The 15007-nt window shown below is 36.9% G+C and overlaps 1 pseudogene; it reads right to left on the bottom strand.

Annotated features, from left to right (window-relative positions):
• Positions 1–15007, bottom strand: part of LOC127434212 (succinate--hydroxymethylglutarate CoA-transferase-like) — a 164022-nt pseudogene that overhangs the window by 90211 nt on the left and 58804 nt on the right.

The raw sequence follows: 15007 nt of genomic DNA, 5'->3' as shown, positions 1-15007 counted from the left end.
AGACATACAAAATCTACTTCCAGATCACGGTTTCAGAGTATCCTCCTCCCTTACCCTCACAGGATGGCAGGATGTTTGGGGGCCATTTGGACATATAAATGTCCTCCCGCAAGTCAGAAGGCATAAATTCCTTTGTATCTCAGAGCTATCACAATATATCACAAGGTGCATTTAACTCATCTCTAAAATTCAGATACTTCCTTACATCTCTAAAACAGATCCAAGCTCATGGAGAGGAGCAATGGTGAGATAGCTTTGTAGTCAAATGATGAAAACTCCATTCGACTACTGTCAAGACCATCTGTGATTTTGCTTTGCTTTTTAGGGTCACAGTGAGAATTCCAATCTTCAGATGCTTAGTATGTTTACAGTGCTTTTGCAAGTTCTGCTGCACTTGCCTGAGCTCACACTAAAGATCCTTCCTCCCTTTTAAAATTTTACTTTGACACTTTTTAATTCAAGCACTGTAGGTAGAGTAACAAGATGTCCCGGTTTCATGGGGTGTGTGCTAGTGTCCCCACAGTTCTTAAAACAATATAATTATGTGCTGGTTTTACCTGTTAGGCTCACTGACTTTTGTCTTTGAAATGAAGTAACCTCAGTGTCCTTCTAGCTATCGTTTCTAGTATAATTTGCAGGGAAGGAAAGACGTTCTGTTTTCCAGGACAGACAACAGCAATCCAGGATGATCTTGGTGTGTGTGGCAACCCGAGAATGCAGTGATGTGATCGTGAGGAGGTCCAATCTCTTGCTTCACATGAGAGGCAGCATGAACTTGACCTTCACATGAACGTGCATACGACAGCTGGCCAGAAGCGAAGATTAATAGTTAAAAACATTTTAAAGATTTATATTTTTCTTACACCTAACGTTTCACTTCAGAAGGCATTAATTAATCCACTCAAGTCATATGGATGATAGCTTTATGTGCTTTTTGGAGCTTCAAAATATTGATACCTGTTCACATGCATTGTATGAGCCTACAGAGCTGAAATATTTCTCTAAAAATCTTTGTTTGTTTTCTGATGAGGAAAGAAAGTCATTTACATCTTGGATGGCATGAGGGTGAGTAAATGATGAAAGGATTTCCATTTTTGGGTGAATTCTTCCTTTAAGATATGCTCCTGAACCTGATTCGAAAACAAGTGGACAGTGCTAAATACAGGTGTAAACTGCGGCCACACATCACAGTAGTCAAAAACCTATGAGACCACATTGCATTTGAGGTATAAATACTTATACAACCTGAAGTGTCCCAGAAAGCATGCAGCAAAGCACCACCCACTCAACAGTCAATCACCTAAACAAGAGCTTTAAACTTTGCCAGTTACAAACAACTTAAAAAGGACATCCAATAGGGAAATTGGAAAAAGCGCATACATACACATGCACAAGAATTTCCCAGAATTTCTTCAGTATGTCTGATATCAACATAAAGTGACAAAGATGAGATACTGAAGTGATTTAGTCATATGACTAACCCCACAGATTTTGATTTGGGACCTACTCTGTAATCCGCATTTAGAGGTGCATTTATTTAGAAAAACGTATTTGCTCCAAATAGTCATGAACGCTCCTCAGTTTAATATTTTTGCTAGTGTCCTAATGTAGGCCATAGTCCATAATTCACTCCAATTGTATCCCATTCAGCTCAACAGCTGCTTAGTTTAATTGACTATGACCACCGGGTGGATCCCATTGTGATTGCAATGTGAAAAATGCTCCACAATCACACTCTTCCCTTTCATTCACTCAGCTCATGGGGAGGTTAATCCTCGGTGAAGTAAAGCAAACATTCCACTGGCTGGTCAGAGTATTTGGCACAGGGACTGAAAGGATGAATAAAGAAGGACAGAGGTGGAGAGTTTAACTTGCTGCTGGAGCTTAAAGGTATAGTTAACCCCTAAATTTAAATTCTGTAATAATTGAATTGCCAATTGACAGGACTTTAATGTAGAAACTTGTAAAGATACGTAGAAACATTGTAGACACTAGGAACTTGTTCAGTTTCTCCAAGACATGCAAATAAAGGTTTAAGAAAAACAACGTGATAATCTATGATATTGTGTGCACCAAACGTAGTGCCAAGAGTGTAGAGAAAGTTGTGGTTGTGGAAACAAGCTAATGTGTGAAAGGTTCCATAAAATATTTTCGGAGAAAACAAATTATTGTCTTGTCCGAATGACTTTAGCAGATTCACAATTACTTAGACCTATACTTATTCTTACTTAACAGCATAACTTTAAATCAACTGTTTAAGAACATTATCTTTTAACCCACAGACTGTTACCCTATACAAAAATAGCAGAGTAGGGTGGACTTTGGTTGCAGTCCATGGGAAAATCAGCAGCTTGGGAATTTGCATTGTAATTCTTACCTGTTCTTTCCCTAACACTCATGCATTGCCTCCAACAGTTTCTATTACGACTGTTAATTCTTGTTAGCCAATTCATCCAAGAGCAATACTGTGAACCATAAACCAACATTCCATGGATGCATCGTCTAAGATATGATCCTAATATTTATTGACTGCAAAACAAAGTAGACAGAACAAATTACTTTGTCATTTACCTATTACACCTTTGTGTGGAGAAAGATCAACGATCTTGCCAAACACAAGAACAACTGAGGATAAAACCAGTGGATGGTTGAACACATTGCATATCAGGGTAGGGGAAACCAGGGCTAGCTGCTTTTGAGTCTATTTCTGCATAGCCACGTACCTTGAAGTCTTGGCTACAAAAAACCCCCAAAAAACAGTTAAACATTTTCACCTTTATTGCCCAGGAAAAATAAGATACAATTCATTAAATTTACACGGACCTTTTGTAACAACTTGCCCCGATGGCAGGGCATGTTGTCATACTAAATGGGGTAAGTTATCCCAATGGAACAATGGAGCATAAAAACATGCCTTCATAATATAGTTGACCGTTAACTGAGTGCATGCAAGTGTGGTTTTACTATGTATGCTTATTTAGCCAAGAGCTAGAACAAAAATATGATGATAGTTAAAGTTAACTTTGGAGGACAGAATCCACAAAAATTATTTTAAGAGGGTTTTGAACTAGATGTTAGAAATCAACATACCAAACCTCTGCTAGATAAAACACACATTTTCACAATGGACTTTTGACTCCAGATCTCATAATTTGTTGAGATATATCCCTAACCCCAACCCCTAACCACAACTTTCCCTTGTGACAACTAGCCCTGGTCTCCCCTATCCATTAATTGATGATGGCAATCAGTTTGTCAGTCTTTGCTTTCTTGAATCTCTCTGCTACATAACTCAAGATAACTGATGAAGTCATTGACAAATATGTCCAGGCCTTTTGAGGATTACTCAAAGTTTCCAATTGTTTTGATCCCACCAGAAAACAGCGGTGAACTTCTTTTCACCTGTTTGTGTGCTTAGTGTGAATACTGCTTTCAAAATATTAAGGAATTAGGTTTATCATGCACACCAGGATTCAAGCAGCGTATGCAGGTCAAACCGATCTAGTTACAGTGCACAGGTCATTGATTTTCACAAGAGATCTAGGCCATAATAATGGCAAACATCCTTGTGTCTTCAGCCAGGAAAAGAACTACTGGAGCAAGCTTTCAGAGTAAACCTTCATTACTCGTACAGATTACAGTTAGGGAGCCGATTCAAATGCAATGAGCTAGTAGCAGGCACAGGTCATCTGGTAAAAAGCACACTGAGAAAGCTGATAGACACTTTTGAAGTGGTCTTTGAGGTGCCAATGAAAACTAAAGCAGCTACGGCAAATCCATATGAGTTTTTATTGAGTTTGAACAAGAAATCATACAAGGAATCAATTAAGAATTCTGAGTCAATCCAAACTTACTGGATATTCTCGACCAATTACTGCAGCAACAGTGTGAGAACTCAACAAGAGACTGGGGGGCCTCCGCAACCAGCAACAGTGCTGCCTGCAACATCTGTTTAAGCTCCACTGCTTGGCCATTCACTCATTTGGGTGCATTTGAAGGTCCACGGGGCCCGGAAACATCCCTTTACTTGTAAACATTCAATGGAAAACACCAAGGCCGGTAATTATCTGTTGTTGTGTGCAGCTGGTTAACTCCAAAATCTCCTAATCAACTTGCAGAAAATGATAGGAGGAATCTTATCGGAAGTCTAGATGCCATCATTCAATCCTCTGAGACACACTTAACATGTCTGTCAGCAAATAACGTTCTCGTTGACGTATTGCATTTATTTCTGTTCATAAAACTCATCTAATGTTTGTGGTTTGCAACATGCTGTATCTCGGCATGCAAAAGGCAAAGCATTGAGGAAGTTAAATGAAGCTATTCGTAACAGGAAGCTATTCACCGATGCTTAGCAGTCACTTAGAGCTCCCAGTGAAGTCTGAAAAAGGAATATCAACCGAGGGTTTCCAAAGAAAGTTTTCAAGGGATTTAAAAATTAATGCTTGGCTTTGTAAGCCACAAAGAGTTAGAGATCACGGTGGTGTGGATTTCACTCTGAGCCATCAATGGATTCTCAGGAACAAACTTCAGTTAAGAGGGATTTCGCAGTTCAAACAAGATTCAAACAAACAGAATAGCCCCACAGCTTTTCAAGAGCGATGGAGAAGAACACTAGTCTAGACTATAAATTGAAGGTTTCATTCACTCATGTACAGCCTCAAACACAACAATAACAATCAGATATTTATTGAAGTTTGGATGCTCAAAAAAGGAAGGGACTCTTCTTCAGAAATTCTTCTTTTATTCGTCCATGATATTACTTTACATTTAACCATGCTCACATCTGGGAGCAATTTTGTCCAAGTCCAACATCTGTGCCTGGCACCTGATACGACAGAGCTAATGCTTTGGAAATTCAACATTAATATTAATGTTTTGCTGGACCTAATCCAAGTGTTTGGCTCAACTGTGAAAGTTATGATAACCTGCACTTGTTTTTGTTTTTGTTTTGTTTTTTACGTTCGGACAGCAACCAGGGAACAAGACTGACTGGCAATAGATCAAGACCTAAATGTAATCACGCTGTCATGGATGTGATTTATGGAAATGAAGTACGAGCAACCTGATACTGTATGCATGCGGAACATAAAGGAAAAAGTCAATGCACGTCAAGCAAACGTCACTGGAAATTGTACACTGATGCAATACACTCTATGAAAAAGATTCAATTGGAATCTTTCTTCAACTTGTTTGATGACAGATCTAGTGGTAAAGGCCTGACAAAAAACGAAGAAAGAAATTGAGGCCTCTACAAACAATCTGTGATGGCTAACAACAATTTCACCATTGCATTTTCTTTCAAGCTTCAAATGGGCTCCAAATTAAGCTGTAGTCATTTAAGTGAACCCAAACATACTTCAAAGAACTGGTAGAAAATGAAGAAGGAATAATGAGAGGCTCAACAAGAAATTGTAAGTCATGCATGCCAGGATAATGTCTTTGAATTCCACTTGGAATAGAAAGAGCTCCGTGTGGTTTATTAGTTTCCATTGATGTAGAACATTTATTTCTGTTTATTTGTGTAACATAATCAAGTGAAAAATTTATAAAAGTTCAAAAGCTGTGAGCATTTAAAATGTTAAGGGTTGTTTATTCTACACTAAAATACAGAAGTCCCTGCCAAGCTTTGGGGGGCTTGACGTGACTTGTAGAGGCTACCAATGGTTCCACAAAAGACACTGAATAATGCTTGTTCTACACGAGGATACTTGAAAACATTTAACTTCACAAGATGTTTGAACAACAAATACAGGATGAGTATACTTTAAGTTATGCTTCATGAAGAGTAAGAACTCTAAATTATAGTGCTTCAAAAGGCCGAAATTACTAAAGATACAGCTTTGAATGAAGGTCCCTCTAATAACAGCAGCAGTTCGAAGATTTATTGACCAGGTTTGGTTTTCATCTCTGGTCAAAATGACAAACCTCTGTGATGTTCTACTACATCAGTTCATCAAGCCACATTACCTGTTTGCAATGGAAACGCAACGTGAAATTAATTGACTACCCTACCCATTTTCCATCTGCTTTCTTCATTTGTCTCGTCCAAAGCGCCCCTCCTCGTCCACTGATTCTTAATATCACCTACTTCATCTTCCTCTAATACTAACCTCCCATCTCTTATCCTCTCCATCTGGTTTTCCGCCTTTTACATGTGCAGCTGTCCCTTCTTCTGAAACATCTCCTCAGCTTGCTCTTCCCATCTGTCGACAAATTTCCTCCATGCCCGCACCGCTACTGCTGATTTCTCCAGTGAATGCTGGATGTTTATGGTTTCTTCACTCAAATAAAGAAGCAATGGCTAACAGGTTTGTACTGTGTCTTGTCAGATTGGATCTCTGGATGGATTCATCAGCCTCAGCTTTCAAAGCTGCAAGAATGTAACTGAACTGGGCATTGCTGTAGAAACCTCAGCGGATGCAGATGCAGGATATGTTTATGACACCAGACCGAAATCTAGACAAGCAAAAATAGCCTTTAACTTGTTAAAGTCCTTTGAGATGCACTGACTAGACATAGGCTATTATGATAAAAATAAAAATAAAAAATACAATAATATATATATATATATATATATATATATATATATATATATATATATATATATACACACACACAGATACATACACACACATTCACACACACTGGCGGCCAAAAGTTTGGAATAATGTACAGATTTTGCTCTTATGGAAAGAAATTGGTACTTTTATTCACCAAAAGTGGCATTCAACTGATCACAATGTATAGTCAGGACATTAATAACATGAAAAATTACTACTAAAATTTGGAAAAAATGTTTAGAACTTCTTAAACTACTTCAAAAGGTTCACATCAAAAAATCCTCCACATGCAGCAAAGACAGCTTTGCAGATCCTTGGCATTCTAGCTGTCAGTTTGTCCAGATACTCAGGTGACATGTCACCCCACACTTCCTGTAGCACTTGCCATAGATGTGGCTGTCTTGTCGGGCACTTCTCACGCACCTTACAGTCTAGCTGATCCCACAAATGCTCAATGGGGTTAAGATCAATAACACTCTTTTCCAATTATCTGTTGTCCAATGTCTGTGTTTCTTTGTCCACTCTAACCTTTTCTTTTTGATTTTCTGTTTCAAAAGTGGCTTTTTCTTTGCAATTCTTCCCATAAGGCCTGCACCCCTGAGTCTTCTCTTTACTGTTGTACATGAAACTGGTGTTGAGCGGGTAGAATTCAATGAAGCTGTCAGCTGAGGACATGTGAGGTGTCTATTTCTCAAACTAGAGACTCTGATGTACTCATCCTCTTGTTTAATTGTACATCTGGCCTTCCACATCTCTTTCTGTCCTTGTTAGAGCCAGTTGTCTTTTGTCTTTGAAGACTGTAGTGTACACCTTTGTATGAAATCTTCAGTTTTTTGGCAATTTCAAGCATTGTGTAGCCTTCATTCCTCAAAACAATGATTGACTGATGAGTTTCTAGAGAAAGCTGTTTCTTTTTTTTTGCCATTTTTGACCTAATATTGACCTTAAGACATGCCAGTATATTACATACTGTGGCGACTCAAAAATGAACACAAAGACAATGTTAAGTTTCATTTAATGAATCATATAGCTTTCATCTGTGTTTGATATAATGGCAAGTGATTTTCTGGTACCAAATTAGCAATTTAGCATGATTACTCAAGGATAAGTTGTTGGAGTGATGGCTGCTGGAAATGGGGCCTGTCTAGATTTGATCAAAAATGACTTTTTTCAAATAGTGATGGTGCTGTGTTTTACATCAGTAATGTCCTGACTATACTTTGTGATCAGTTGAATGTCACTTTGGTGAATTAAAGTACCAATTTCCTTCCGAAACAGCAAAATTTGTACATTATTCCAAACTTTTGGCTGCCAGTCAGTCTGTCTGTCGGTCTGTTTGTCTATCTATCTATAGTTACTTAATGCATTTCCATGATTTTTCCATGATTTTTCCATGACTTTTCCAGTCATTCGTGGTCCGTAGTATTTAAAAATAGGCATGCAGTGCCATTTTATAAGTATTGAGCTCAAAGAGCAATCCCTAGTTGACAAAACATTTTAGAGCAGAGCAAAACTAGGAAAATGTACAGTATATTTACAATAGATATTTTCCATGACTTTTTTTTAAAAGGAATATTCCGGGTTCAATACAAGTTAAGCTCAATTGACAGCATTTCTGGCATAATGTTGATTACAACAAAAATGTATTTCTCCTCATCCATCTGTTTCTTTAAAAAAAGCAAAAATAGAGGATACAGTGAGACACTTACAATGGAAGTGAATGGGGGCCAATTTTTGGAGGGTTTAAAGGCAGAAATGTGAAGCTTATAATTGTATAAAAGCACTTACATTAATTCTGTTAAAACTCATGTATTATTTGAGCTGAAAAGTTGTTTAAATAGTAATTTTTTCAGTAATTTTTTACATTTCATCATCATTGCAACAAAGTTGTAAAATTGGCTATAACGATACACAGAAAAGGTTAATAAGTGATTGTATCACACTAAAATAATGTTAACACACATATTGTTTATGTCTTGTGGCTGTTTTAACGTTTATGGATTGCCCCTATTCACTTCCAATTTAAGTGCCTCACTTTTACCTGGATTTAGCATAAAAAAATAAATTAAAAAAAAACGGAATCAAAATGTATTTTTGTGGTAATCAATATTATGCCACAAATGCTCTCGACTGAGCTTTACTTGTATTGAACCCGGAATGTCTATTACTTTTCCAGGCCTAGAAATTACAATTTAAAATTACATGATATTCCCAAGTTTTCCATGACCGTGGGAACCCTGGAAAACACATTATCCAGTTTTTGGCAACACTTTACAACAGTTTTCCAAAATACAAAATATAATAGTTTGTATTTGTTAACATTAGTTAATGCATGATGTATCATGAATGAACAATGAACAACATGTTTTACAGCATTTATGAACGGTATGGTCATTTGCAACGACACTAAAAGCTGAAACAAAGTTTAACTTCAGAAAAGTTTCAATTTAACTGTCGGCATTCCAGGTGAGTTTTTTTTTTTGTGTATTGATAATCGTTCATCTGCATGACATAAGGCAGTTTATATACAAATGCCCTTTAGAATGTTTCTTTCTAGTGGTACAAAAACTAATCCATGGCCAGTGGTGAGAACCATCAATAACGTTAGAGCGGCCAGCAGAAAGAACGTCTATTCTGATCAACATTACAGCATCTTGGTGATCTCCAGCTATAAAATCGCTCAGTATGAACAGCGCTTAGGTCATAAAAGCATAATTTAAATAGCAAAGTAATACATTGCTGATAGTTGAGAGTTTGTTGTTGTTTTTTTTCATTAGTAGAATGTTGAATTGTATCGCAAGCCATTTTGACATGTAATTACGTGCAAGATATGAATTTTATTGTAGATATCGACAATTATATTTTCAATAAAATGCTAATTTTGATATTAGAAATTAGCCTTTTAACTAGTGAAAATTTAATTGCTGATATCTATAAATCAAATCCTGCACATGACTAAAAGTCAGTTCGGCTTGCCATAGACTTTTGACTTAACAGAGATTGATTAAATGATGTACTGATAACATAACATTGTCGAATCGCTTACCATCTGTGTTAAAGCTCTTTGTGTATGTGCAATGCTATTGTTGACAAAAGGCTTGACAAATTATAAATGCACCCATGTCCAAAATGTCATCATAATTAGCCTGTTCTCATGCACACCAACATGCTGATTACTCCCAAAAATCAGCTTATTAAAAAACAACAAAGCAAGAAATCCGTGTTTACATAACATTTGGAAATAAACGTTTTATTCTCTGTTTTTGACATCAAACCATGAAGTGGTGTCCGTATAACACGTGCGCACATTGGATTAGCCGGTAAGAACGCCGGTTAAGGTGTTTACATGCAATGCGAAATTTGGGTAATTGGTAAATATCTACCCGTGTCGATCGGTTTACTCTTAAGTCATTAATGGCAGCTTATTGCATTTACATGACCACACACTTTGTCGGCTTATTAAGCATAATCGTCTAAGAACACGCATGTAAACGTGCTCGTTGTCAGTCTAGATTATTACATCATGTATGTTTAAATCAATCTAACAATAGGACAGCTATGATTAAAAGACATAATCAGATAAAATGCTATAATTCCAACACATTACAGTATTTTTATTAATCATCTAGTAGATATTCACATGACATGGACACCAGCTGGTGTTACTCTGTCAGTCAGATTGCATTGAGAGAAAGACTGATGTGCCCTAATGTGTATTTATGTGTATTTTCTTAGATTCTGTAGATTTTACACATGACATATTGTACGTGTTCTCTTCTTGCTCTTTTGCAGTTCATTATGACTGCCAATCCTATAAACTGCCTTTGATTATGTAACAATGAATGACTAAGATATTTTAACATTCTTCATAAATAAAAGTGGTAGTGAAACCCTAAATATCGCAATCTGCAAGGGATAAAAAATAGACAATTATTGTCTCACTGGAGTGTTTCAAATCAAATTTTAAAGACACATGGATAAAATAATGTTTGCTTACTCTGATCATCTGATGTGCTAGAGTGAAGAACTTACGTTAATGGGACGTCTAAGCAATGAAATCAGGCACTTTCTGTACCAACATGTGTTTGGAATTAAACATTCAAGTGTGTGTGTGTGTGTGTGTGTGTGTGTGTGTGTGTGCAGGGGAAACGGCATCTTTGGTGTAAAAGAATGGGTTCAAATTCCAGCAGTGTTAAATTGCATGCTCTGGGGGCCTGTACATATGATAGCGTTTCACTTTTGACTTTATTAGCTACTGATGTGGATCAAAGTAACGGACCTGAAGCTCATATTTAACTAAGCTGAACACTGTTATCTGGACAATACTAGTGGACACAGGTCATTCCATTACTAAAGAATACAACACATTTGAAGGTGTAAGTGTGGACGTGACCTCAAACTAACCTGTGTGCTGAATATTGTTGATAGGACCACAGGGGACACCCGTGCCTTCAAAATGTCTCAGCCACTCCCTGGTCGTCTCCTCCATGAACCTGAGGGAGGACAGAGGACTGAACGGAGGATTGGAAAGGAATAGAATGGAGGGGTGCTGGAAAACAGGACAAGGACATGATACAATGACCAAAAATGCAAGTCAAATGTGGTCACATCCTCTGCCTGCCCCAAAAGGACAAGAGCAAGCATTCTCAAACACCACAAACACCCTTTGAAAAATGTTACTTAATGTATCCACTGTAACTGAAGTCCTCTTTTTCTTTTAATATTGTAAACATACAATGTTGCTCATATTGTTGACATAATTGATCTTTCTTGATCATTAGTTTTGATGCTGATTCATTCAAACAGAATATGACATTTGAATTTTGTACAGACAGTGAGAATGGTTGTGCATGACACATATCGAAAATTCAATATGCGGGTTCATGGAATTAAAATTAAATGCCTGGAGTAATTGATTTGTCCTCTTATTAGAAAGTTTCCCCAACCATTTGACCAGAAACCAGACCAGAATGGGCAGTCTTGGCTGAACGCTGGGAGAATAGCTGCAGTATCAGACTTTAAGAACTGGCTCCCCTCTAAATCAGTTGAGATTCGAATTGAATTGGCCACATGCCACAGGATGTTGAACTAAAATGACAGGTTATGAGGAAGTTTAATGAATTCGAAGAAATTCAATGCAGTCTCACAGCAAAGGAATCTAGTTTGTCCAACATAAGTTTTGTGTCAAGGCAAAAAGTAATTACATTATTAACTGTAACTTATTATTCCCGGCACTACCAAAGTACCACTATGTTGTTTTTAGATAACTTCATAAAAATATAATTGAATTATTGATCATATAATAGGCCTATATTGACTAAATATAATTGAATTTAATAAACTAACATGAACTAACAATAAATAACTATTTTCATAAATTAACATACTGTAAAAAGCTATTGTTCATTGCTAGTTTATGACACTGAATGCATTTACTAATGTAAAAAAAACAAAAAAAGCAAATTACATTAAATTAAATTAAAATTAATTTATATTTAAATGCAATTTAATTTAATTTAATTTAATTTGTGACACTTCAAAATAAGGATGTATTTGTTAACACTAGTTAACTATCCATTACATAAACATACAATGAAGAACACTTCCAGCATTTATTAATCTTGGTTTTGGTTCATTTGAAATGAAATGAAATGAAAATTCTTTAGATGGGTTTCAAACACTGATAATCATGTTAATACTACTTCCTTAAATTCAAATTTAGGAACTGAATTGGTATTTGAAAGGCATTTTCAATTCAATTCTGAATGGCACACAACCCTGATCCCTGCAGCATTTTTTTACATTTCTCTGGGTTTAAAAAGAAGGCGTGGCTTACCTCTCTGACAGAACCTGCTCAGAAAAAGCTCTTTCCGATGCTGAACTCTTAACGTGTTGTTTTGGTACTTTGGGCTCTCAGCCAGGTCATCCAATCTCAGACATTGGCAACACAGACACATGTTAAGTGACAGGACTGTGTTAGGAAATGTGAAGCCTTTTCTATCAGTCAAAACAAATGTATACAGCTGCAAAATATGGCTGTGACTGAAATGTACAAATAAAGTGTGGCTAGATTTATTAATATGTGTCTTTTTGAGTACACAATAAAAGCTCTTTGCTTACTTTGCACACTTTCATAAATTGCTGGTCATTCCCCGTTGCCACAACAAGATATCCATCTTTGGTCTTGAAACCCTGCAAACACAGTGATTTAACATATAATACATACACAGAACACACTGAAAGCTAAATTGTGTAAGTAATAAAGAAAACTCCTGACACACAGACTGCTATAAACAGAAACAGCTACAATATTAGAAACTTACAAGCATCTAGATGTATAGCTCAACAAAAGACAAACATATTTTTATTGTAAACCTGCATCAGGCCCACAGATAGCTTGTCCCACAAATTCTTCAGGTCGAATTTTGCAGATTTCAGCCGCCAATACTTAAACAACCCTTCCACTGAAACCGCCTTTAGGCTCACTGGCATCTGCTAATAGTTCTATGTTCACATGAAAGCAGCCAAACCAAGACTGTTAGCAACAATTTCACAAAGTTCCACAGGTGATCTGTTCTCGGCTGGGTTTATCGGTCACAGAGGTAGGATTAACAATAATCCACAATAAAACAGCACAAAACAACAAAACTGCTGAGAAGCAGAGAATTGCAGGAACCAAAACAGAGCACCACCTCTGGGATGATCTTCCAGTGCTAGTGAAGCCACATTCAATGGGAATCACATGGCAAAGTATGTCAAATGAAATAATTTCTCTCACAGATCATTCCCTTTTTACGCGTCAGCATCTTGTAAAAGAAAATACCTTAACCAAAGCACTCAGACTAGGGACAGGTCACGTTGGTCGACTAGTCGACTTGTTGTCCAACGACCAAATAGTTCAGATGTTTTCAGACTGGAGTCTGGGAACCCCCAGGGAACCCCCAGGGGCAGGGCCGTAACTACCATAGACATTGGGGGGGACATGTCCCCCTCAATATTCATAATAATGGTCTACTGATATTTTTTTTTCCATGGTTCATTATTTAATTGTATTAAATTTAGTCCACCATGTGAAAGTAATTGAAATAGTTTGTATTTGTGTTTTGTTTTTTTGTATTTGTATTTGTATTGTTCATATGTAGTGATTTTTTTCAGAACCATGCAGGATTAAAAATGGAATTGGAAAATTAACCTGAAGAAAAAACATTTTCATTTCAATTTCATTTTAAATTCTGCATGATTATGACAAAAATCATTATTGTCAATTATTTACCTTGATTTTATAATAGCAATTATTGGCATTTCCATTAAAATACTTAATTTTGTCCGGGGGATCGGCATGCCTTATTCGTATATAGCAACAATCATTATAAAATACACACAGCCACACTTCTGCAGGTATACATATCGCTGGTAGACCAAACGTTACTATTTAAATAAATATAAGCAATCTTAAAAGCTACAGCTGTGTACAGGAACGTAATCCCTCATGTCTTAATGTGTAGGGAACACATCCAAAACAAGATGAAAATGGTTTCTGAATTACTCAGTTTACTGATGTTTAAAATAGCAATAAAGATGCTTAAATGACCAAGTTCACAATGGCCCTCTCAGCAGCCATTTATTAGCAGTTATTAAAATTTTGACAAAAGTATACACAGAAATTGAGCAACAATGTTTGTAATTGGTTGATGATCCACTGCTGCTGCTGCTTCAAAAAAAAGACATTTTAAATATATACAGTATATACATATACATACATATATATATATATATATACGCATACAGTTGTGCTCAAAAGTTTGCATACCCTTGGAGAATTGGTAATATATGTACAACTTTTAAAGAAAACATGAGTGAGCAGGCAAAACACATTTATTTTATTTCTTATGGGATTCATATTCAACTGTAGGTTATAACAGAATGGCACAATCATAAAACAAAACATGGCAACAAAGAAAAAATTAAATGACCCCTGTTCAAAAGTCTTCATATCCTTAGTTCTTAATACTGTGTATTGCCCCCTTTAGCATCAATGACAGCGTGCAGTCTTTTGTAATAGATGTCTATGAGGCCCCAAATTCTTGCAGGTGGTATAGCTGCCCATTCGTCTTGGCAAAATGCCACCAGGTCATGCAAAGTCTTTGGTCGTCTTGCATGAACCACACATTTGAGATCTCCCCAGAGTGGCTCGATGATATTAAGGTCAGGAGACTGTGATGGCCACTCCAGAACCTTCACCTTTTTCTGCTGTAACCACTGGAGGGTGAACTTGGCCTTGTGCTTAGGGTCATTGTCGTGCTGGAAAGTCCAAGAACGTCCCATGCGCAGCTTTCGTGCAGAAGAATGCAAGTTGTCTGTCAGTATTTTCTGATAACATGCTGCATTCAACTTGCCAGCAATTTTCACAAGATTCCCCGTGCCTTTAGAGCTCACACACCCCC

Source organism: Myxocyprinus asiaticus, chromosome 44 (assembly GCF_019703515.2).
Source record: "Myxocyprinus asiaticus isolate MX2 ecotype Aquarium Trade chromosome 44, UBuf_Myxa_2, whole genome shotgun sequence".
Taxonomy (NCBI): domain Eukaryota; kingdom Metazoa; phylum Chordata; class Actinopteri; order Cypriniformes; family Catostomidae; genus Myxocyprinus; species Myxocyprinus asiaticus.
Note: the sequence above shows the minus strand (reverse complement) of the source record. Positions and strands in the feature narration are given on the sequence as shown.